This window comes from Paroedura picta, chromosome 1 (assembly GCF_049243985.1).
Source record: "Paroedura picta isolate Pp20150507F chromosome 1, Ppicta_v3.0, whole genome shotgun sequence".
In the NCBI taxonomy this organism is placed as follows: domain Eukaryota; kingdom Metazoa; phylum Chordata; class Lepidosauria; order Squamata; family Gekkonidae; genus Paroedura; species Paroedura picta.
This window is the reverse complement of record NC_135369.1, coordinates 162,697,427-162,723,929: the sequence shown is the minus strand read 5'-3', so window position 1 is coordinate 162,723,929 and position 26,503 is coordinate 162,697,427. Positions and strand designations below refer to the sequence as shown.

At 45.3% G+C, this 26,503-nt stretch overlaps 1 long non-coding RNA gene across 1 annotated transcript in view; it reads right to left on the bottom strand.

The window, feature by feature from the left end:
- Positions 1-205: 205 nt before the first annotated feature.
- Positions 206-26,503, bottom strand: part of LOC143823911 (uncharacterized) — a 114,144-nt gene continuing 87,846 nt past the window's right edge. Inside the window, exon 3 of the long non-coding RNA XR_013226642.1 lies at positions 206-514. This is a non-coding gene — a long non-coding RNA (uncharacterized LOC143823911). The remainder of the gene's footprint in view (positions 515-26,503) is intronic.

Genomic DNA, 26,503 nt, shown 5'->3' with positions numbered 1-26,503 from the left:
GTTAACTCTCTTGGCTTCTAGGTTCCATCACATTCAGGTCCTTGATCTGGCCCTTCCTTGGGGTGCCTGAGCTGGGGTGTCTAATGTTGGTCCCTCCAGCTCTCCACCCCTCTTGCGGGCTGGTTGAGAAATCTCTACACTGTCGTCCCTCCGGTTTCCTCTGACTTCTACCAGGTTTGGGTAGGTATCCTCCTCCCCCTCTGCTCTTCTGTCTCTCTATCTTGCCTACTACTTGTCTTCTTATTTTCTCCTCCTGCTCCCCTGTCTTTTCCATTTAGTCCAGACGGACCTCGGCGCTTCTTATCGTTCCCCACTGTTGTCCCTTTAAACTCATTCGGGTTGCAGTCTTTCTCCATGGAACTGCAGGCTTTTCCGCACATTGGGCATTATAACGTGAAGCCTGCTGGACGGCAAAGCGTGAGAATTAATCACGACTCACCAACACTCCACACTTTTCAAGCTGTCTCGCATGTTTCTGGCCGCTTTTCGTGCATCTGGCACTCCTCACTTGCTGCTGGGAAAGTTAAGAGAGAGCAACATGCTTTAATCTTGTTGTGCTTTGGCCTGCCTACCACTGTCAATCACTTTGAGCAACTAATCCCCTCCCAGGATGGCTAATTGGCATATGAACTTCCGGAGATTGCCGAAATATATATATACTAGCTCCAAAGTGTGTTCCTAAGAACGGGCCTTGAAAGGGTCCCCTCCCCTAGCCCCCAACCAGGCAGCTTAAGGTGGCTTTGGGCCGCAGCTCGCAGCCAGATCAAGTTGGGCGGGCGGGGATTGGCCAGCTCGTTAGCAGGCCCAGAACAGAGCTCCTTAACAGGCAGTCAGCAGGCCCTGCTTAGCAGGCCAAGAGGCCCTCATTAGCAGGCCCTCCATCACAACCCTTTGCCCAGGGCACTCTTCCCTTACCTGCTGCTGGCTCCAAGCACTGAGGCGCGTCTGAGAGCAAAGAGGCTAGAGTCCAGGGATGGAGGGCAGGAGCTGCAGGGGCAGGGCACCCTGATTGGCCCTATTCAACTTGATCAGCTGGACACGTTCCACCCCCCCCCCCTCCAGGCTGTTTCACAAATATATAGTGGAACCATAGATAAGGATATATTTAATTATACTTATTCATTTAAATGTGTATCCACATATTCATAGAGGCACAGACACTCTGAATAGAAGATTAACAGCTCTTGAAACAAACTCTTCAGTATTTTAGTCATTTAGCAGAATGGGGTTTTCCTTTCTGCTCCTTGACATCAAGACACTCTTTTACAATTTTCCACAGCATGGGAAGCCTGCCATTTTTTTAGTTGCTCTAATGATTTCAACATGCAGAGGGCTTCTTCCTCCCTCCTCTGTGGTCCCCACTCCTCCCCTGCCCCCTTCCCTTTTAATGAAAGGCAATTAGCATCTCTCTTTGTGCCTGGACCAGTTTCTCCCCCGCTGCTCCCCACCTTGGGGTCAGCAGGCGTCAGGCAGGGGCTCGGGGTGGCAAGAAGTCTGGCTGAGCAGCAAGATCTCTGCCTCTTCAGCAGAATCTGAGAGCGGCAAGAGACACGGGACGTCTCTCCCAGCTGCTTTCTCCCCCTGGGTTTTAAAATTATTTTACCTCCCAGGTTTTAGAATTATGTTACAAACTGGATTTTTCTTTAACTTGGGGAACCCCACTGGATTTGAAACATACTAAGTAGTTCCCATGGTTAGCTGTGCTGTATATAACAGAACTGAAACAGTTCCGCAGGGGCTGCAAAAAGAACGTCCTCCACCAGGTATTTGGTTGAGGTTGACCAAAACTAAACAACATCTTTGTTGTTGTTAAGTGTGAAGTGGTGTCCGACCCATTGCGACCCCATGGACAATGATCCTCCAGGCCTTCCTGCCCTCTACCATTCCCCGGAGTCCATCTACTGGGGCCCAAACTTCCCTTCCTTGAACCCATACAACTGAACTTACCAACCATGGGCTTGTTAGATTGTTCACTATGTTAGAACGTTATTTTATGTGTTTATTGTTATTATTATTGCTACCTTTCATTCATTATAATTAGTGAGTTTGATGTATTATTCTGTTATGTTCTATGTGAACCGTCTTGAGCCTCAAGGGAGGGCAGTATACAAATGTAATAATAAATAAATTAAATAAACATTATTATAGGGTTGTAGATAAATGGGGGAGGGGGAGTTATTGCTTGATCTGGTCACAAGATGTCAGTGTTCCACAGACCCTTCACCTTTTGCCATCCTATAATGGGAAAAAGGGGGCATCTTGGAGAAAGTTCGGATATGTCTGCATATGCTTGTCAAAACAAGTGTTCTAATTTAAATAGAGGAAAAGACTCAATATAGTTCAGAATGCTTCCCTTTCTTATTTATTTGTTTTTTAAACTTGAGGTACTTGAACAGTGTTGCCTTTAAGGCCTATTTCTTTGAATGGCATAGTCCTTGGAAAACATGGTCAATTACATTGATTTGCTATAACATGCAGAGCATTTAGTAAAACAGTACACTTTGGGGGGATAATTCCAAGAAAGGTGAGATTTATATTTAGACTTTTCCATTGAATACAGAAGGAGACGTAAAAGAGTTGATTCTTGTATGCTGCTTTTCTCTACCCGAAGGAGTCTCAAAGTGGCTTACAATCACCTTCCCTTTCCTCTCCCCACATCAGGCACCCTGTGAGGGAGGCGAGGCTGAGAGAGCCCTGATATTACTGCTTGGTCAGAACAGTTTGATCAGTGTTGTGGCAAACCCAAGGTCACCCAGCTGGCTGCATGTGCAGGAGGAGCGGTGAATCAAACCTTAGAAGTCAGCACTCCTAACCACTACACCAAGTTGGCTCCCCAACATACCTGGATTAAAAATAAATAAAATAAAGACTTACAGCATCAGTTGGTAGCCATCTCCTCCTAAAGTAAACTTAAATTTCTTACAGTGTCTCAAAACAAACTTAGTGAAGAAATTTGCAATGGCAGCTTATAAATTGTAAACTGTTTTTCCAGAATTGTGTCTAAAATTTCTGTAGTTAGTGGGGACTGTTAGGTTCATCCTGTGGAAGAAAGTCCCTCTCCTTGTAGTCCAAATGAGGGTGTAGCCTGTTGTTCCTTGCTCCAATAAAAACACAACAGGAGAGATTCTGTCCAAGCAGAATGAAACTTTATTGTAGTAAAGGAGATCCCAGCAAAAACAGCCTGGGGATCTATCCATGACATCATTGGCCACTATGTTAGAAAACAGAATATAGATTAAGGGTTAACTTGCTCCCATAAGCCAAGAAGTTCAGCATGCTGTATGGCTTTATGGAGTTACAATGTAAACTGCTCTGAGCCAAAAGGGAGCACGGTATATCTTTATACAGCTGCCTGAGTGGGCAGAGAGTGGGCGGGGCTGGTCTGGGTGAGGGCCCAATTGGAAGCACAGAGCTCCTTCCGATTGGGAGAACAGACCAGAGTTCCAGCCAGTCAGTAGGCTCAAAGCCAAAGTACTGACAGGGCCAAAGTTCTGACAGAGCCTGCCCACCCAGCCCGGGGCAAACTAGAGACATCACTGCCAATCTGCCCCTGTCCACCACAGGGAGAGGAGGTCAGTAGGGCTGCCAAGGGGAATGAGGCTTGGACAGGCTGTGTCAACCCTTTTTGCCCCAAGGGTGTCCTAACTGTTGCGTCCAACTGTAACTTTGCCTCAGAACCCTGACAGAGCTGGCAGGAGGCTGCTGAGTGCACTCCCTCCCTCCCCCCTCCCTTCAGGCCTGCTGCAATGGAAGCTCTGATGGGAGGGAGGCGTTTCCAAGAGCAACACAGGGGAATCTGAGGGCTCCCTCCCCCCTTCTTTTTGAGGGGTGGGAACTTTCCCCTTCTGCCAAACAGTTGGCTGACAGGAAGGCCACAGAAAAGCGCCTTCTCACTTAAAATACTGCTCTGGCTGGGGGTTAGACACAGCTAAGCCATGTGTATTTCGTCCCTCCTGGGCTATGGGCTATGGCCAGCTGTTACCAGCAACTGTTTGTATTCTGGAGCGCAGACAGGCAGACCAGCATCAATCCTGTGAGTCTGGAAAGTGCAGGAAGATCTAAATATTTACAGCCTGAAACTGTAAATAGTGAACAAGTAAATGGCTGGAGAGACATGGGAATTGAAGCGACTTTTTAAACCTTGGCCTGGCAAATAAAAAACAGTATAAAAAACCTTTCTAAGGTCAAGACTGCTATGCACACAGAGACATCCTCTTAAGGTTGCCAGCTTCCCTCATGGGGAGTCTGCTATGGGGAGAGGAAAGGAAGATGATTGGAAAATGCTTTGAGACACCTGAGGGCCTGCTGGGTCACTGTGGCCCATTCCCAGTTCTCTCAGACCTCTTCACAGGTTGTCTATTGTGGGGAAACGAAGGGGAAAAGGTGTTTGTAAACCACTTTGAAACTCCTTTGGGTCTCAACAGGGTACAAAAATCCAGTTCTTCTAAGGAACAACCATGAAAGAAGCACGTGGGCACATAACATTTTATCAACAGTGAAAAGATAGAGACAGAAGGAACAGGGTGGACATCTGTGTACTGTGACTACCCCATGTGTATTAGGGCAGGGGAGCATTTCGGTGTCTATGGTCTAATTCACACAAGAAGGGAAATGTCGCAGAACTGAGAGGAATTGGTTGCCATGTAATCTCCCCCTAAGAAGAGTCTCCAGTCTGATTTTCCCTTCACATATCTGAAGACATAGCTCTGGAAAGCTCATCTGTAACCACTATGCCACAATTCTCAAGGATCAGTCTTCTCCGACACTCAACGAACATTCCAAACCACAGGTTCTTGACACCCATATCTCCACACCCATAGCCTCATTTGCCATCATGCCACCACAACCTCTCACACAATACACACATTCAACCCCATGCCTTTACAGACTGGACAATTCCTCCTCTTCCTCTTCCCACTGCTAAGCTCTAGCGTCCGTTGTATTCTTGGATACAATGGGCTTTGCCCCTAGTAAATATAATAAAATTAAATAAAATCTGCAAAATTAATAGATAATAATGCAAGGTCAGCTTGCCTATTGCTGCACAATGGCTTATTTACAATTCTCTACTTTATCAACTATGTTCTGGTACACTCTTGCGGGTTTGCTAAATTCTGCCTACTCCAGCTGCGCATTGTTATTTAAGATGGCTACAATCTTGTTGGTCTGGCCTTGAGCATGTCCTGTCTAACACAGAACAATGGCTTTAGTTTTCAGCATGTCAACTGGTACATTCTGCTCTGCACGCGTGCGGCACTTAGCCTGCTTAAGCAGCATGCAGCCTTCTATAATGGTTCTAAACTAAGATGAATCTAAAATGGCCCCACTCTGGCCTATCACCATGATTTCACAAAGGGTCATGATGATTACTGACTCTTGGTGTACTGGTTAAGAGCAGCGGCCTCTAATCTGGGGAGCCAGGTTTGATTTCCCACTCCTCCACAACCAGGCAGTTGTGAGCATATTAAACAGCCAAACCACCCAGTCTGTGCGGCAGATGGTTCTCACCTGCCTAGAGTCTACTATCTCCTTTACAGAAAAGCACATAGCAGGGGTGAGGAATGAAATAGCTGATGCCCTCTCTCAATTTCAGCTCAAGAGGGTTTGGCAGTTTACACCAGGGGCGAGCCAGGACCCAGACAAGTACCTGGATGGCCTGTGGAGGCTTGGCCTTGTCTGATATGGGATGGAGTGTAGGGCCCCATAGTGTGCATCCACATCATGGGCTTACAAAACGGTAGCAAAGGGCGTCTTGGATTTTGCCAGAAAGGCAGGCTACAAATCTACTTGGCCATGAGAGAGAGCCTTTTACTGCATTACCTGGCTGATTTGCAAGAGCAAGCAAATCACACAAGACTATGAGGGTGAAATTGGCAGGATTGTCATTCTGCAGCAAATTGTTTCGAAACTGGAATCCTGGTGTGTCATTCATGGGCTGGGGCAAGCAGGCCCCATGAAGAGAAGATTCCAGGCCCCCCATCACCCAGTTAATACTAAAAGGAGTTGTTGGGCATTTTAAAGGATTTGCTACAATGCATACAAAGCTTTCTTAATGGAAGAGTCATTTTTATTGGCATACCATGGGGCTTTTCGGAGCAGTGAGCTGCTAGCACCTTCATGGGTTACAGCAGTGCGTGAGGCACTAATGGAAAAGGACGTGCAGCTTACTGATAATTGGGGTATTTTTAATTATTAGGAAGTAAAAAACTGACCGAGAGCTGCACGGTCAGCGCACATTTTTACTCAGGGCAGCAGGTAAAGAACTGTGGCCAGTCCATTGCTTAACTAAGTACTTGGTAGCCTGTCCAGACATGCCTGGCATCCTGTTGATTCATCAGGATGGTTCATGCCTATCCCAGTTGCAGTTTGCGACCATCATGCATCCCTGCCTATTCCGAATGGGTCTACCAGCCAAATGCTATGGTTAGCCACTCCTTCCAGTTTGGGGCAGCAACCCAGGCATTTCAAGATGGTCAACGCCCCAGGAAATCGTGGGTCTGGGTAGAAGGCATTCACAGGCTTATAAAACTTATGTTCGGTCTCTTTTGCCTCCCTAACATGTGGCTTGTTCCCGGACGGATTCCCACAGTATTCCTGGTCCTTATTGTGGGGCATAGCATTGCATTTTGGGAAGGAAAATATGCTGAGAGTTCCAGATGGAGGAGCCACCTCGAGCTCAAGGAACGAGTGAACATTATTTGGTTGGGACATCGCAGTCTAACCAGGACGTCGTTCATAGACATCATAGCAGATGAGGTGCTCCATGGAGGACTGCCCACAGTAATCATTATCCACCTGGGGGAGAAGGACCTACTGCGGACATCTGGCCTCAAGTTGATTAACATTATTTCGGTTGACCTGAAAGTGCTGAGGCAGAACTTCCTCAGACTTTGATTTTGTGGTATAAGTTATTGGAAAACTTGTTTTGGAAGGGGGCGGTTTGCTCGGACCAAGTTAACCTGGCAAAGCTGAAGTTAACAGAACAGTTAAAAAGTTGATAGTGGAACTAGGTTGTCAGGTTATACTGCACCCTGACATTTCTTATCATTAACCCCCCCCTTTTTCCAGAAGGATGGAGTTCACCTTTAGGATTGGGGCTGCAATTTATGGCTTCACTGATTTAGGACAACCCTACATGCTTGGCTTGAGGTTTCTGGAGGGTTGGCAGGAACGTTGGTGGTGTAATGCATGATCAGGAGCTTATTGGCAGGGAATCTGGTCTGCATGCCAGCCACCTGGGGTTTGGGGGCCCCATTAAGGAGCGGCTGACCTGGCTGGGAGGCCAGGGACTCATTGCCAAGAGGCTGGGGATAGCCAAGTGAGGTGGGTGCCTTTGCCGCCCCCTCCAGGCCACTTCCCAGAGAGGGGAATCCAGAAGGTAAAGTGTCTGCTCTCCTGGCTGGGAATGCAGCAGGTCCCAGGACGCCTCTGGACTCTATGATTGAGCAGCTGGACAGATGGGCGGTATAGAAATCTAAATAAATAAAATGATGGGTCAGGTTCCATTGTGTTGGCCCAACCCTCCAATGGGAGGTGCAAATAAAACTGTGGCCATGTTAATACCAACTCTGTGTCGCATCTTATTATGGCCAAACATGCCCTCCTGCTAGTCAATTAAGTAGCTGGTGATAAGTTAATAGAGTTCTCAGTCCCCCCCCCCACACACACACACCTTCTAACAGCCAGCAGGAGGGTGGGGAAGGTTATGGTTGCCAGCTTCAAATCGGGGAACCCCTGGAGTTTTAGGAGTTGAGCTGAGAAGACAAGACCTCACTGGGGTGAATGCAATTGAGCCCACTCTCCAAAGTAGTGATCCCCAACCTGTGGGCTGCGGACCATATGTGGTCCTTCGACTAATTGGAGGTGGGCCCCGAAGGACGCCTTCTCCCCCCCCGGCCCTTTACTTCACCCCCCCCCAGCCCTTTACAACACACTTCATTGTTGTGGCGTGTCTGTATCTTATTGTGAATGGATGTTGAAACATTACCATAGCGATCAGAGAGCGTTAGGGCAGTGGTTGAGAGTAGAGGAGTAAACTACCCCCCCCCCACCGGGCCTCAGTAAAAGGCGCTGAGTGGACCCCAGTGAGTGGTCCCCGGCGTTGAGTGGTCCCCGGTGATAAAAAGGTTGGGGACCACTGCTCCAAAGCATCCATTTTCTCCAGAGGAGCTGATCTCTGTAGTCTGGAGACCACCTCTCTGTGGAAATGGCAATTCTGCCCTTAACTGAATTTTTATATTATACATTTCTTTCTCATGATCCCTCTCAGCTCATACACACACACACACACACACCACTGTGCCATCACAGTTTTTCCTTGTTCTGACTGAATTCTGGCTAATTCTGTTTTTTCAGTATTGGCTTTTTCTTTGCTTGAATCTTGACTCTCTCAGCTTAAGTCTTGGCTTTTTTTCCTCTCAGATTGTATTCACCAGTTCAGTTTTCATTCTCATTATTTCTGCCTCCTGACTAGGTTTCTCCTTAGTGGCTGTTTCCTCTCCTTGACTGTTCCTGTGTGCCTCTCTTGGTTCATGTGGTGGTGCCGTTTCTGACAGGAATTCTGTAGTAATTCCTCACAAATGTATAAAATATTTTCTTATTTTAGTTTGTGGTGGGACAAACTAGATGCAGGTTTTATTTCTGTATCCTAGTACTACAATCAAATATGATGCTCCTGTCCACTTCTCTCCCGTCAGAGACAAGATCGCCCCTCCATTTTTATTTCCCTGTCTGAGCTACCCCAGTAATGTGTTTTGTTCTTTGCTGAAGAACTCTGGCTCACCCACCCTGTCAGGTATAATATTTTGGTTATTTGCTCAACCCAGGAACCTGAGGGAAGGATTGGAAGCCCCTGTTAACTTTAATGGCACTTGAGATGTGTTAATATTCTAAATCAACAAGATATTTTATTCAACATAGAAGGGAAAGGTCAGCTGAAATCAGGGGTTGAAATTTCTGAGGTAAAACCAGGACATGCAAAGAGAGTTCTTATGGTTCAGGCTAATGAGAGCTTATTGAGCGATTCAGAATTACTTAAAGTCTTCATGCTGAGAGGATTTTGTCCCAGGGTTTCCCAAACACTCCAGCATGCTTGCTTTGAGTATTCTCTGAATCTTTTGCCTTCCAGAAGGCTTAAACTTGTTGTCTGGCAACAGGACAGTTGTCAACTTTGTTCTACTTTTAGCAGACAGCTTGAATCAATTAACTGTTTTAGTTAATTGACTGGAATCAACACAGCATTCTCTCTCCTATCTCCCCTTCAGTTTTTCCATCAGAAGATAGTTTTCAGATTTCTAACATGCAGATAGTTTCCTGCCATTCACATGACACCAAAGTTAGTTGGATGGCATGAATGAGGGGAAATGGCAAAACTCAATAACATGAATTAATTTGGCATTGTTAACTAACACCAGGGGTAGTCAAACTGCGGCCCTCCAGATGTCCATGGACTACAATTCCCAGGAGCCACTGCCAGAGAATGCGTGGCATGCGCGGCCGGGCGATCGCCCTCCCCGCTGCCGCCGGTCTGCAGCCTGGAAAAGGTTGCGGACCACTGATCTACACTGAATGAGATTTCCATTTTGATTTTGGCCGATTTAAATTTTCCCTCTGCAACAAGCATGATTGATCCAGAGTGACCCTACCCTTTTCCCCAGGATATCCTGGAATGGATATAACTCTTGATATTTGAAAAATCGACATGAGTAAAGGTGCAGCTCTCTGCTTGTCCCGAACTAACTTGCTGCCTCGAGCCTCCTATGCTGTAGAAAAGCCCTGATTGGCCAGGGCATCAGTTCAAAGGTTTCCTTGTTCCCATGTTGCAAGGCTTCCCTTAAAGGGGAAGCCTTAACTTCTCTCGGCAGAAGCTCCAGAAGCCCTAACTTCTCTCAGATTTGCCTCTTGGATTTATTCCCCCCTCCTCTGCTGTCTCCAGTCCTCTTCCCTTGTCCCCTTCAAGAAAAGAAAGAGACTCCTGCTGCACTTGGCTCCGCCCTCCCCTTCTGAGCTTCCCTAACCATGTGCAGAGCACTTTTCTATTTCAATGGGGAGGGGGGATAGAGGAAGACCCGAATTCAAATCTGAATTCAGCAGGATCCACAACGGAATAAACAAAGTAAGTGCAGAATCAGCCCTAGAGTGGCCAGAAAAAGCCTCTACCCTGGGAATGTTTACTCATGAGTAAGTCATGAGAGGTTTGCAATCTGAGAAGGGAGGAATGTTTTCAGGGATAACTATCACAGGCAATTGCAGCAGGGGAAATAATGTGGATGTGGGTGGACCTGCGAAGGTGTAGAGTTTCCCTTTCCATGTGGATTCCATCTTGGTCTCCCTGCAATATTTCCAAGACCGTCACAACAAGCAAATTTGAGACCAATGGCATGAAAGTTGGGGAAACTGTAGATGGGTAACAGAAGCACCATGAAGCCATGGGGACATGGGGTTCTCCAGTAAAGAGTTTCCCAGTAGCAATTTTCTGGAAGAAGAGTTGGTTTTTATACCCTGTCTTTCCCTGCCAAAGGAGTCTTGGAGTGCCTTATATTAACCTTCCCTTCCTCTCCCCACAACAGTCACCCTGTGAGATAGGTGAGGCTGAGAGAGCTCTGAGAGAAACTGTTCTGTGACAACAGTTTTTAACAGGACTGTGCCCAACCCAAGGCCACCCAGCATGTGGAGGAGCAGGGAATCAAATCCAGCTGGCCACATTAGAAGCCGTTGCTCTTCACCCCTACACCAAGCTGTACAAATTGCCATTGCCTGAAAGACAAGTAGCTAGAGCAGAGGCAGAAGAAGCTGTTGCAGGAGCAAAGTGTCTTTTTTTACTTGCTCATTGACTGTTATGGGATTCTTTCCCATAACAGGAGGGAGACACTCAGGTATTTCCTACATGGAGATATGATTGTGTGGTTAATAATGTTTGCAGTTTGGGAAGGAAGGCCACAATCCAGGCATGCGTCATAGCTTCTAGTTTGCTTCTAGTTTAAAATATATATAAAACATAATTAACTCCCACTCATTCAGGAAACTTTTCCAGGGTCATCAAGAAATCTCTGGCTGAGAAAGCCTCCTTTAAGGGCTCATATGAGTTAGTGAGTTTTCACCTGCTGGCAGATGAAAACAATAAGAGGAAAATAGATGAGTATCCCAGGGCAAGGAGTTCCAAAGGTTCAGTGCCATGACTGAGAAAGCCCTTTCTTGGGTAGCCACCCATCTATGGTTCATTTGTGAAACTGACTTGCAGACAATTGGTCAAATCTTAGTTTGCATTAACAAATGATGGCTTCAAAATTCTGTTCCAGCTCATGTTTCTGTAACCTGGGAATTCAAGAAGATGCTGATGGGAAACAAGCCACTCTCCACCTTTGTATGTCACACAAAACTGACTACAGTTAAAGCTAACCATAGTTAGTAAACTACTTTCAAGCCGTCTTCAGATCCATGTTTGACAGACTCTGAGTTTGTTGAGCTCTTGTGTTCAAACAATTCCATTAACCATGATTAGCTTAATTAAGTTTCATGTGAAATCTGAGCTCTTGTGTTCTTAAATGGAAAGCTTATAGGAAGGATACATTTTTCAATCTGTTTATGTACTACTGGGTTTTTGGGGTATAATACATGACTCTGACCATTTCTACATTAGGAGATACATTAGACTTGCTTTAGATTTCCTTTGGATGCTGCAAGTCAACTCTAGGTTTTCCACATTTGGACTTTCCTCCCCTTATTTCCCTTTTGTCATATATGCTTTCTGCATCTGAGTCGGAGGCAGCTCCCTTCCCCTTTTCCAAAACTGTTTGTTTTGCAAAATGGTGCCTGCTTGCACCTTATTCCACCCTCCTGTGCCCTTGATGAGGTCCCCCTCCTCCCAGCAGTCCTCAAGTAGCAGCTGGAAAGATCCTTATTCTGGATGCTTTAGGCTGATTCTGCATTGAGTAGGAGGTTGGGCTAGATGGCCTATATGGCCCAACTCTATGATTCCTTTCCCCCTAAGCATGTGATTTTTTTAAAAAGTAGTTTATCATGTTACAATGCTGCTGCAGCATAACCACTATTTTTTAACACACTGAAAACAGCATTGTAAAGTGACCACACCTTTTAAAAATGTTTCACCATTTGGCAGCTGTGAATTAGATTCTGCCTTGAAAGATGAACTCGCTGTAACTAGGAATTTCCTTGCTGTGGGGAAGTGACAAGGCAATTTGGGTCTGCACGTGGAAAGGCAGGTTTTAGTGTGGAAACAGAAGAAAAAGGTAGCACTTTAAAAAAAAGCAAATCCAAATGAAATCACTAATGTGGAAATTATCTAAATGTCATTCCCATTTCCATTTGTAAGGACTCAACAAGCAGAGTGACTCTCTGCCAAAATGTGGTCCTACACAAGCTTAGAAGAGTGTAAACTGTTTTTAGGATTGCATGTTTTTACGTGCTCCTCCCGCCCTACCTGGTTTCCAGCCCTTAACCAAATGTAGAATGTACACTTTCCTTCCACTGGAATGCAGAACCAGAGAGGACTATAACAGCTGTATATACTGCCTTGAGATACTTGGAGTAAGAGCAGAAGAAAATGTACTGAATAAATAAAATAAATGAACAAGCAGAAGGAGCCACCAGCCAGAGTAGAGTACCCAGACAGCCGGATCTGAGTAACTGGAATTCTGTTTTTTAACCTTTGATAAAACCATTGATTGGATAATTGCACAAATTAATCAATTAATGGTTTCTGCTTAGGGCAGACACACTAATCCCAGGGACAGCACAAGTGGAGGAGTTGTTTACTTGCTCCATGTCAGGCCTTCTACTTCCCAAACAGACACAAGAATAGCAGAATTACAAAGTCAGGATAAGTGTATCTTGTGTATCGTGTGCTTTTCATCTGCATTATAGAAAGATGATTTTTCCAAAACAAACAAACCTTGCAGTTGTCTCTAGTTTCATCTCTGGGGCATCTGCCAAGATGGTGGCTGTCACATTATCTCTTTATATCTCTGTGTCTCTCTAAGCTGGTGGTTTATTTGTTCAAGTTCACATTGTGTTCCATTTGAATAATCCTCTTTCTACAGAATCTTGTGATTTGACAATAGCAGAGTTTATCCTGTTCATTTTTTTTTTTTACTCTGCATAATACAGGGATTTTCTTGTCATTCTGCACAGTGCTTGGGAAAGCCGAGCCAAAGAACTAATCTCCATAAATGTGAATGTGTCCGGGGTTTTTTAAAATATAAAAACTCAACAAAAACAAAAGTGGTAATGTATCATGCCAAAAAGGTTTGGTGTTATTTTGGGTTCATCAATCACACATTGAGAAATTTATTGTTGTAGGGAAGCCGTTGAAAAGCCACTTAGATAATGTCTCGAGGCAAGTAAATCCATTTAAGATTTAGAATACAAAGAGAGAAGGAAGCTATTTTTCTTGGATCTACATCTGTATTGTATGTGTGTGCAGTTACGTATGTGTGGAAATCAAGGAGGAGTCACAGAATATACTGGGTTGTTTCCTACTAATTCCTTCTTATAAGTAAGCAGGCTTTCTCCAAATACAGTATTTTCCTTCAGTCCACTGCGGGGCGGACTGGGCGTTTATTTTTATTTTGCAGGAAGGTGGGAATGCTTTCCATCAGATGTCCTGCTGAAATGTGTCCATAGCATTGGACTGCAGGCAGCCCGGCACAGCTACTGCTGTGCAAAATCAGCCCTGGTGATACAGTATAGGTCCTGAATGGTTGATGTGGTGAATTTGGTAAGGGTGAACAAACCCTGAAAGCACAGAGGCCAGTACTGTTTGGGAAAGCTGAGATCTTAAAGCAGTGGTCCCCAACCTTTTTTAGGCTGGGGACCGGCAGGGCATCGGGCCGCGGCCGCAGGGACCGCGCCCGCGCGGGCCGCGCCCACGCTTCGGGCCACGCCCGCGGGCCGCGCCCGCCGGCCGCACCCGCGAGCCGCGCCCGGCCGCGCCCGCCGGCCGCACCCGCGAGCCGCGCCCGGCCGCGCCCGCCGGCCGCACCCGCGAGCCGTGCCCGCCGGCCGCACCCGCGAGCCGCGCCCGGCCGCGCCCGCAGATCACGCCGCACCCGCGGGCCGCGCCCGCGGATTGGGCCGCGCGGGCGCGGCCTGCACGGGCGCGGCCCGGCCCTGATTTCCTCTCCCCGCCCTCCCGCAGTAAGTAGCTTCCCGGGCCGCAAGCTTGTGGCCGGGGAATTTTTTTACTGCGGGGGGGGGGGGGGCGGGGAGAGGGAGCCGCGGCCCGGCGCCATGGCCTTTGCGGCCCGGCGCCGGGCCGCGGCCCGCAGGTTGGGGACCACTGTCTTAAAGGACTTTGTGCTCCCCCCTTTTAATGATCCTTCCTGACTCAGTTAAGAGTCTTGTAAGGTGACCAGATTTTAACATTGGTAAAGCAGGACACCATTGACCGGGGTAGTACTTGATTAAAAATTTGGTCTATATGGAGCAATGAAAATTTTCATAGAACGCATAGAACGCAAAAATAGTATTGTAATATATATATTTTTTAACTGCAACATAAATACAATTTGCCAGGTACCCCCAGATGTCCCTCCAAAACTGGGACAATCCGGTCACCTTAGTCTTCGATTATACTGAACCTGACTTAATTACTGGAGAATCAAGTAATACAGTTGCTAAAAAAGGCTTTCTTCCAGCTCAGTGTTGGTTGAAAGATGGCTTCGTATCTTGAAACGGTTGATCCAGCCACCTGGATCCAAGACACAATAACATTGAAACTAGATTACTGTAATACATGGTACATTGGTCTCCAATCAAAATCAATTCAGAAACTCTAGCTCAGCAGTCCCCAACCTTTCTGAAGCTGGGGACCGGCAGGGCATCGGGCCGCGCCCGCGGGCCACGGCCACGCATTGGGCCGTGCCCGCGCGTCGCGACCGCGCGGTCCACGCCCGTGCATTGGCCCGCGCCCGGCCCTGATTCCCTCTCCCCGCCCTCCCGCAGTAAGAAGCTTCCCGGGCCGCAAGCTTGCAGCCTGGGAAGTTTTTTACTGCGGGGGGGGCGGGGAGAGGGAGCCGCGGCCCGGCGCCATGGGCTTCGCGGCCCGCCACCGGGCCGCGGCCCGCAGGTTGGGGACCACTGCTCTAGCTGGTACAGTATGCTATTATTCAGCTGTTATCAGGAGCTAGATGGAGCACACATATTACTCCCATCCTGCAGGCACTTCACTGGCTGCCCATCAGTTACTGGGCTCTATTTAAGGGATTAACTATCGCATACAAAGTCCACGATGACCTTGAACCCACTTATCTGAAAGGCCACCTCTCCCTGTATGCTCTGCAATTATAACTTTGCTCATTGGAGCAGAGTCTTCTGCAGGTGCCAACCCATGAATGGACAAAATCAGTAATTGCCTGTACATGTGCCTTCTCTCTTGTGGCCCCCACCTTGTATAATAGCCTCCTTGAGGAGGTCAGGAAGGCTCCCACTCTCATGATTTTCTGCAAACTATGCAAAGATGAATTATGCAAGGGGGCTTTTCTGCTCAGGCAATAGACTTGCACTGGGAAATGTAGTGTATAAATATAATAAACAATAATAAATAATAAAGTTACTTATAAAAATAAGTGTATAACATTGAAACTAGGATGCTGCTGTGGAATTTTATGTCATTTATTGTGCCATGTTAATACTTTAGTTCTGTTTTAGACTTCTGGTTGGGTCTATAACCCTAATCCTATTGCATGGTTTATTGAATGTCCATCTGTCAATTGTATTGACGCACTCGGTGTAATCCACCGTGAGCCCAAGTGGGAAAGGCACTTATAATGTAAATAAATAAACATAATATACATAGACACAGGGTGAATTCTGCAGTGGGTGTTAAATTTATAGATGTTCTGCATATACTGGCAGAGAAATAGCCAAGAAAAAAAGGGACATGTAATTCTTTAAGAAGGAATGTGAGTGTACACACCTGTTGACTCTGCTACTGTCAGGAAGAGATGGTTTGGCAGTTTAGGGCACAGGTTGAATGCAGAGCATGGAATTTTTCTTCCATGAGCACTGAAAAAAGTATTAGAGCAATGCACAGACATCTTAATCTCCAGTTTGATTTTGGAAATCCACCAATCTCTTAATATTTATTAGTAATATAATAGCAGATTTACACACTATAGCAGATTTACACACAGGACACATATGGCAATATAAAATATGTAACCAAGTAAATATAGTGGGTTTGCAGACAGATTTAAATTTTCAGTTGGCTCTATCCAGTCACAGTTCAAAGACATGAAGACTTGTTGTTAGGTGCGAAGTCGTGTCCGACCCATCGCGACCCCATGGACAATGATCCTCCAGGCCTTCCTGTCCTCTACCATTCCTCGGAGTCCATTTAAGTTTGCACAGACTGCTTCAGTTACTCCATCCAGCCACCTCATTCTCTGTCATCCCCTTCTTCTTTTGCCCTCAATCGCTCCCAGCATTAGGCTCTTCTCCAGGGAGTCCTTCCTTCTCATGAGGTGGCCAAACTATTTGAGTTTCATCTTCAGGATCTGGCCTTCTAGGGAGCAGTCCGGGCTGGTCTCCTCTAGGACTGACCAGTTTGTTCGCCTTGCAGTTCAAGGGACTCGCAAGAGTCTTCTCCAGCACCAGAGTTCAAAAGCCTCAATTCTTTGACGCTCAGCCTTCCTTATGGTCCAACTTTCACAGCCATAAATTGCAACTGGGAATGCCATAGCCTTGACTAGATGCACTTTTGTTGGCAGGGGGATGTCTCTGCTTTTTAGGATGTTGTCTAGATTTGCCATAGCTTTCTTCCCCAGGAACAAGCATCTTTTAATTTCTGTGCTGCAGTCCCCATCTGCAGTGATCTTGGAGCCCAGGAAAATAAAATCTGTCACTACCTCCATTTGTTCCCCATCTATTTGCCAGGAATTGAGAGGGCCGGATGCCATGCTCTTCATTTTCTTGATGTTGAGTTTTAAGCCAACTTTTGCACTCTCCTCCTTCACCCGCATCAACAGGCTCTTTAGTTCCTCTTCACTTTCTGCCATTAGAGTGGTATCATCTGCATATCTGAGGTTGTTGATATTTCTCCCTGCAATCTTGATCCCAATTTGTGACTCATCTAACCCCGCCTTTCTCATGATGTGCTCCGCATACAAGTTAAATAGGCAAGGCGACAGTATACAGCCTTGCCGAACTCCTTTCTCAATTTTAAACCAATCAGTGATTCCATGCCCGGTTCTCACTGTTGCTTCTTAACCTGCATATAAGTTTCTCAAGAGACAAATAAGATGCTCTGGTATTCCCATTTCTTTAAGAACTTGCCACAATTTGTTGTGATCCACACAATCAAAGGCTTTCGCATAGTCAATAAAGCAGAAGTAGATGTTTTTCTGGAACTTCCTAGCTTTCTCCATGATCCAGCGTATGTTGGCAATTTGATTTCTAGTTCCTCTGCCTCTTTGAAATCCTGCCTGTACTTCTGGAAGTTCTCGGTCCACATATTGCTGGAGCCTAGCTTGTAGGATTTTGAGCATAACTTTGCTAGCATGAGAAATGAGTGCAATGATGCGGTAGTTTGAACATTCTTTGACATTGCCCTTCTTCGGGATTGGAATGTAAACTGACCTTTTCCAATTCTGTGGCCATTATTGAGTTTTCCAAATTGTAGTACTTTTACTGCATCATCTTTTAAGATGTTGAATAGTTCTACTGGAATGCTGTCACCACCACTAGCTTTATTGTTGCTCAGACTTCCTAAGGCCCATTTGACTTCACATTCCAAGATGTCTGGTTCCAGGTCAGTAACTACCCCACTGTGGTTATCAGGGATGTTAAGCTCACTCTGTAGTTCCTCTGTATATTTTTGCCACCTTTTTAAAATCTCTTCTGCTTCTGTGAGGTCCCTACCATTTTGGTCCTTTATCCTACCCATCTTTACATGAAATGTTCTCTTCATATCTCCAATTTTCTTGAAAAGATCTCTGGTCCTCTCCGTTCTATTGTTTTCTTCTATTTGTTTGCACTGCTCGTTTAAGAAGGCATTCTTATCTCTTCTAGCTAGTCTCTGGAATTCTGCATTCAGTTGGGTGTATCTTTCTCTTTCTCCCTTGCCTTTCACTTCCCTTCTCTCCTTAGCTATTTGTAAAGCTTCCACAGACAGCCATTTGATTTCTTGCATTTCTTTTTCTTTGGGATGGTTTTAGTTGCTACCTCTTGTACAATGTTGCGAACCTCTGCCCATAGTTCTTCAGACACTCTATCAGATCTAATTCTTTAAATCTATTTGTCACCTCTACTGTATATTCATCAGGGATGTGATTTAGTTCATACCTGAGTGCCCTAGTACTTTCCCCTACTTTCTTCAATTTAAGCCTAAATTTTGCAACAAGAAGCTGATGATCTGAACCACAATCAGCTCCTGGTCTTGTTTTTACTGAACGTATAGAACTTCTCCATCTTTGGCTGCAGAGCACATAGTCAGTCTGATTTCTGTGTTGAAGTTCTGTATTGATGTTCTGTGATGAAGGCTATGACTGCACAAATGATAACCAGCAGATCCTCATCATTAATGGCACTCACACTATTGATGGGTCTCTTAATTTCAAACATAGATGTGATCCAGTAGGGCAGATTTCATTCCAGATATCTACAACAGCTTTTGAGAGCCTTCCAAGATCACATTTTAAGGAAAGAAGGTTTATCAATCTGAATTCCACGAGGGGGAAGGTCCAACTGTTGGACAACCATGTCCAACCTCCTAGAAGGTTTTGATGTTTTTTTTCTTTTGACAGTACTGAAATTGAATGCTGTGTAAAACCTAGGTCTAGAGGAAAATATGTATGATATGGATTTATTATGTTCAAGCACTATTTTTGATAAATGGAGTGTAATTATGTTGCTGATATTTCAGTATGTTGTTAATTTTTCAGTATCCTTAGAAGTGGAATGAAACAAGTTCATAACCAATGCACTAGTCATGCTAAATATATTGAGAAATTAAATTATTTATTTACAAACAGGATGTGAACTATGAAGATGATTTGACATTGTTTGCAGATGTATTTCAATCAATGTTGAGACTATTCTTTAGAATACTCTAGCGTACAGCCTATTCCATACACAGTTTTGTATCTTGTAATTAGTTCTTCTGACTATTTATGCTGTGTATTCTCTTGTATTATTTATATTTTTATAAGGCCGGACACATCAAGGGAATGACAAATGTCTAAGCTGATGGGCCTAGCAAGCAAACCATCCAAGAAAAATCAAGGAACAATAGGCAGTGGTCATCTCAGTGGCCCCGTTTGCCCTCATGAGAAAATCAGATGCCTTGATCAGAAAATCAGATGCCTCCATCAACTTGGGGAATCAAATGTCTGTCAGCCATCACTAGATCTCTCAAGGTTTGCATCATGGAAGCATAAAAATTCCACAAGCTGGAAGCACCACATCGAACTGTGGCCCATTCAAAGAGGATGTGGCAACCAACGCAGCATTTGGTAGACACACCATAGTTGTGCAAAGTTGCAACATGATCATCATAAATTCATTCATAAAGCACTACAACAGAAGTGGTCAAACTGTGGCTCTCCAGTTGTCCATGGACTAAAATTCCCAAGATTCCCTGCTAGGATATGAGGCGGTACCACTACAATATCCTCTTCCTCAGATGGAGGAAGGAGTATTAAATATTTACCATGAAGTGTCCTTCTCTTCTGAGGAAAGGAGGATATCTTGTCCCTCCCAAGTCATCATCAATCAATCAGTCAATCAACCAGTTAACTTTAGGATTCCTTTCTGTCTTAATTGTTCTACACAACTGTTCTTACTTATCTTACACTAAATTAATGTTCTGTCCGATTATGGAGTATAGAGTACCTGAACTGAAGGATGATTGACTCTCATAGCAGACAGGAAGGAGGAAAAAATGTTTCTGACTCCCTGAATGAATGGTGGGAACCCACCAAGATGTCCTCCTTTCCTCAGAGGAATGGGACCCTTCATGAAATGTATCCAGTTATCTGTTTTCTTTCTTTCTGAGGGCCGGTATGGTGCAGTGGTTAAGAGCAGTGTCCTGTAAACCAGGAGTAGTCAACCTGTGGTCCTCCAGATGTCCATGGACTACAATTACCATGAGCCCCTGCCATGGACATCTGGAGGACCACAGATTAACTACCCCTGTTCTAAACCAGTGGTCCCCAACCTTTTTTTATCACCGGGGACCGGTCAACGACAATTTTACTGAGGCCCGGGGGTGGGGGGGGGGACCGTCTTTTGCCAAGGGACGTCACCGCTGCCTGAGCCCCTGCTTCGTTTGCTTTCCCGCTGGGCCCCTGACTTCACACTGCCCGCTGGAATGCGCTGCCAGCAGCAGCTGCAAAGTGCCATGCCAAGGGGGAGACCCAGCCATGGTGGCCGCTGGAGAGCACCAAAGGTGAGCCGGCAGCAGAGTAGCAGGGCAGCCCCCAAGGCAGCAGCCGGGGAGCAGGACGAGGAGGAGCCACGGCCTGGTACTGACTGATCCACAGACCTGGACTGGTCCCCAGACCGGGGGTTGGGGACCACTATAAATTGGATTTGATTCCCCACTCTTCCACATGCAGCCTCCTGGGTGACCTTGGGCTAGTCACTGTTCTCTCAGAATTCTCTCAATTCCACCTATTTGGCAGAGTGGCTGTTGTGGGAAGAGGAAGGGAAGGCAATTGTAAGCTGCTTTGAGATTTGTTTGGGTAGTGAAAAGCCAGGTATAAAACCCAACTCTTCTTCCAACTGGCTTAAATATAAGTATCTGGCACATCAATTCCTTTGGTAGTTAACTGTTGCTAACAGCTATTTATCACTCAGTATTTTAAAATTATTTTTGTGAACTGAGAACTAAGAAAAAGACCTACTTTTCCCAGGATAAAATGTTGGAAATGAGAAACTGACTCACTGGTCCATTTTTAAAGTGCCTCCCATTTCTTGGCTGTCTCTGATCTCACGGGAAGGAGGGGAAGAAGACAAATTATGCCAACATATTGTGGCTCCAGGTTCCTTAAACGATAAAATAACAGACTGAAAGGAAAACAATTACTTTGTTATCTTTTTGTTATGGGGGAGGTGGGAGGAAGTGATGGAGAAATACGTTCCAAAATAGTGTATAGTAGGTGTTGGATGCTGACTCATGGGTCCCTTCTGAAATGAGTCAGAACAAGAAGAATGCGTGTCTTCTTATGAGCTGACTTTTTTTTTAAAAAGCAAGGCAATCGCTTATTTTGTGTGGGCATTATTTTTATAATTATTAATTTATGAGCTATTTTAAAGTCCTGTCTAATGTGACTCAAAAAGACAGCCACCATTATAAATGCGTAAAAAGGGTTGTTGTTGTTTTTGTTTGGGGGGGGAGGGGGTTAATGGAAGTAAAAATGATTGAAATCCAACCCAATCCAGGATGATTTCAATGACTGATCCTTGAGCAGGCTGTTTTATTAAAGAGCTTGGACTAGCATTAAACATTCCTCTAGCAGCTCTTCTATTGGCGGTGAATGAAGTATGCATTTATTTCTTTTATCTCAACTTCTTGTCCAATAGGCATTTTTGTAGTATCTGCTTTATAAACAGGTTGCACAGGTGGGGGCAAAGAGGCACGCTGACAGGGCAGCATGTCTGCTACCCTACATCAGACCACCAGAAAGACAAGATATCCCCTCCCCCAACTGATAGAGGTCCAAAGCAAAATCCCAAAACAACATCCACATAAAAACTTTTATTACAAGCAAGCAAAATAACAGTAATTAAAATCAACCAAAATAATGGTAATTCCAGAAGAGGAGCTGTGTTAGTTTGTTGCAGCAAAAGGAAACAGTCAATACACCTTAGAGGTGAACACGTTTTTATTCTAGCAGAAGCATTCATGTACTAAAATTCACTTTCTCAGATGCAGAGTAGGTTACCCTTGGGGTAGACATGCCTACCTATCTAGAGAACAAGTTCCAAATCCTCAGCTCACATTAAATATCAGCTGACCATGCAGAGTTTTAAAAATGTGTCTTTATTTCTGAAGATTTATTTTTGTTGATTTCCCACAATTTATAAAGTCCACACTTTATAAAGGAGGGTGAAAACTCCTTGGAAAGCAACCGTGAAGCATTTTTGGAGGGTGATTGGGAGAGGTGGGAAAGGTATCTCTCCAAACGCTGGCAGGGGTTCATGGGAATTGTAGTCCATGAACATCTGGAGGACCACAGGTTGACTACCCCTGCAATTCAAGAGGGCAGCAGATGGAAGAATGTTACCCAGAGGTGTTGAAAAATAAGGAGATGTTCTGCCCCTCTGATTCCCAGAAATTGTTTCCAGGATCTGCTGTAGTTAGTGACTCTGGACCACAGGAACCAGGGCTATTCCCCCAGCTCCCCTGAAGCTCAGAAGATGTTTCACAGGCCCCTACAGATGAGAGGACTAGCTCTTCTGCTTTCCAACATATTAGGACTAGGAGACATGTGCTGGTAATTGGGGAATCCCTGTTGAGAGGAGTAGAAGTCAAAATGTGTCGACTGGACGTTGTCTTGAGAGGTATGCTGTCTACCTGGCTCCAGAATCAAGGATGTCATGGAACAGGTGGAAAGACTTGTAAAGCCCAAGGACAGGTATCCCTTCCTGCTCATTCATGTGGGAACGATGCTGCCCGGTGCAGGGTGGAGCATATGAAGCGAGGCTACGTGGTCTTGGGGGGAAAGTGAAGGACTTGGGAGTGCAGGTTGTCTTTTCAATGGTTCTTCCTGTTAATGGCCAAGGCTTAGGAAGGGAAAGGAAAATAATGCAGATAAATGACTGGCTATGCCACTGGTGTCATTGGGAAAGGTTTAGGTTTCTGAACCATGGAGCGTGCTACCATGATGAGGCTCTTCTCTTGGGAGATGGTTTGCACCCTACAAGGGTGGGGGAAAATGTCTTTGCAAAGAGTCTTGCGGACCTGGTGAGGAGCCATAGAGTATCTCCTTGGCATGTTAAAGGTCCCAAATCCAATGGAAAGACTTTGGTTACTGCCAGTCTGAGCAGACCCTGATAGACCAACCACCAGATTCAGAATTAGGGACATGTAAGATGTTCATTTGTAACTCACCCCACTGAATTGCTCAAAGACAAAATCGAAGAGATGAGAACAAGGTATGCTGCCCGAACTCCTTGGAGAAAGCACTGAATAAAAAGAATATAATGGTTACCTATATCATTACTTTTAACTGTAATTGAAACCTATGAATTTAAATGACCTAATTTTGTACCTGACTGCAACCTTGGAAATAATTAAGCAGGAGGGAACATCTTTCTATAAGTATTGAATATAAATAAATTTGCAATTGTGATACTGATGTATGCCGGGTAAAATAAGACGGCATTACCTTGAAAAGTCTCTGTCAACCTGGCGGGCCACAGTAATCAGAAACCAAATTGAAATTCATAAATAGCTTGTTGCGCAATCTGTGGCGAATACATTAAAGTGAAATGCTGTGCTGTTGTAGCAGCTGAGATGAGAAATGAGATTCTGTAATGAGTTAAATCTTTTATTTCTCTCAGATGTTGGGAAGTGTTTCATTCTGTTGTAATTAGTGCACTGAAAACCTGCAACAAATTTAGGCGGGCGATGAGCCGAGGGTGTGTTAGATACAAATTGTCCTGGATATGAGTTAGACAGTATTTGGATTTTAAAATTAAGAATTAAACTAAGAAAACATCATGTTTAATTTAGTATTCTGCTCCACCCTGCAGGGTACAATCTGAGTGTACTGCAAAGTGCTGGTATCTGTCGAGCACAATCATTTCATGTTGTCATGCAAAGTACATTAAAATACGGGCAGGGCTTTGAATGCTGTAGTTATGGTGAAGAAGCCGGATGCTTTCTTAAAAATTAGAGGGTTTTTTTTTAAAGATCTTTCCAATAGATTGGCTATCTAATCTGCATAAAGTGTCCTTAGACTGCTTGCACATGGGGATTTCCCCTCAGGTAGAATGAAGCATTCCCCTAGTTCCAGGGGGAGCTTCCTTATGGAATCGGAAGGGACCTCAAGGGTCATCTAGTCCAACCCCTTGCACAATGCAGGAAATTCACAACTACCTCCCCACACACAGTGACCCCAATTTCATGCCCAGATGATGCGCGCACACACACACACACACGCGCACACACACACACACACACACACACACACACACCCTAAGAAAACCAGAATCCCTGGCCTGGTCTGGAGGAAATTTGCCTCCTGAGCCCAAAGTGGTACATAAAACAAAGGCCTGGGCAAGAAAGGGGCACGAGAGCTAAGCAGCAACACGTTCCCTTCTGCCCACTCACCCAGTTTCATAGAATGAGCATGTCATCGTGCTGTTTCTGAACATGAGGCATGGGGCTCCTGGGACTTTGGCCTTAAAACACAGATGAGGAAAAGCCTCCTTCACTCCAATCTGAAGGGAAAGTGGGTGGGGTAAGTGCAGGAAGAGTCTGCATGTGGAAGCACTTCCCATAACTAATCAGGGGAAGGGGGAAGGGAAGCTCTGTCTTCAAAACAGTGGAACAAAGTTCCACTTTTGCCCTTTCAGATTTCTTAAAGGCTTTTCTTTTTAAGTTCACATTTGTGGTTCAGTCTTGAAGGAAGTAGGGGGCTGCTAAACTGCAGTGGGGGTGGTAAGATTCTTATCATGGTGGTGCTGATCAACTGAGAGGGGCATGGGGAACAGTGAAGTCCATGTGGACACCATATCCACCTGCCTCTACCTGAGTCACCGCTGCTTCCACAGCAAAAAATTCTCCATCCTTTATATTCTTCCTTAGAGCAGTGGTCCCCAACCTTTTTATCACCGGGGACCACTCAACGCTTGACAATTTTACTGAGACCCAGTGGGGGGGGGTAGTTTACTCCTCTACTCTCAACCATTGCCCTAATTAAATTAAGACTTATTGAACTATGTAAGGTCTACTTTTTACATCAACTGCTTTTTATATCAACATAAAACTGCATGTAATGCAGAAAGTCAAAGAAATACATATCTGAATCTCAACATGCTGTGGAAGCACTGGCAGACCCCACATACCTGAAGCTCTTCCCTATGATCTCTGTGTCAGGGACATTTGGGGAGCCTAGAATATGGGTGAGCATCTGGTTTCCATTCCATTAGTCTTTATTGACTCTGCTGTACTGGAATTCTGCCAATTCAACATAAAGCCAAATGACATCCCTACATCCCACAACTTTAACTCCCTGGACTGTTCTTCATCCCATGGGGATATACATTTTCAGATTCTGGCAGCTGCATATGACAGCAATTGTTCAGTTTCACAGCTTCTAAAGCTGAAACATTTTGATTTGGCCCTGTTTGATGCTCGACAGCTACAACGGCATGCACTCAGATACCTTGGCATAGAAGCCACTTCTGCAGAATCAGTACACAGCTACGGTTCATTATGAAATGGCACCTTGTACCCACTTCCACAGTCTGACAGCAAATTGGGCAATGGAAAAAAAATAGAACTATGCCTTTTTTAAAATTTTAGTTCCCCCCTTATGTTAGGAATCAAAAAGATAAGTCATTTCTAACCTTCAGTCTATAAAAAAGAGAGGAAGAGATAGTATTTCCTAGGCATACAACATAATTACAGTGTTGGCAATGGAGATATAAAAATATGTTTGCACTGTGTTAGCAAGGCTGCAGAATGCAAAAATGTGAGGGCCTTTCCGCACAAGGACCAATGTTGCCAATTGCTTTCACAAAGTAGAAACGCTATTTTAAATAGTGGAATCTCAGCGTTCCGCATACCTGCATTTGTCATGGAATCCAGTAGCGTTTCATTCGTTCCCCACAGGTTTCCGGTCTCGCAAGAATCGCTAGAAAGGAAGCGATTTTTTCTGTGCTTGTTCCCGCCCCTGGCCGTCAATCAAACGAACAGCCAATGGGCGGTTGTTATCATGCTCCGGAAAAGCTCCATTCCCTTTAAGCCCAGGTTTAAAACACATACACACGTTGCAACGAATATGCGTTGATTCGTTGCAACGGAGAGACCCATCTAGCTGGCGTGTGAGCTGGCGAGTCATCGTTAACACGCTCCCCCGAGTGAAAAAAAAATCCCCCCCGCACGGGTGCGATTTTCGGCCGAAAATAAAAGGAACATGCAAACGGGGCTGTGTTGTGCTTGGGGACTTAGGAGAGCTTTAAAGCACTTCTGTGGAGGGACTGTAGCCGGAGAAGCCTCGCAGGGTGAATGAAGCCTCGCTGCTTCATTGCTTTCCCCGCTCGCTCCGAGGGAAAAAAAATGGCGATCGCTTCACCAGAAGTTCGGAGGAGAGAGCTGGGGGAGGGACTTTGTTGCAGCCGCCACATTAAGAACGCACAGGTTTTTTCGCTAGTGTTGCAGGTTGTTGGCAGGAGTGTAGCGATTTTCTGTGGGTGAATCCACTTTTCTGGATTCACTAGAAATCACTACAACAAAGCGATTTTAGCGCTAGTATAGCAGGACTGTTGCAGATTGTATGTGACATCATGCGGAACGGCAAATTAGTAGCGTTCA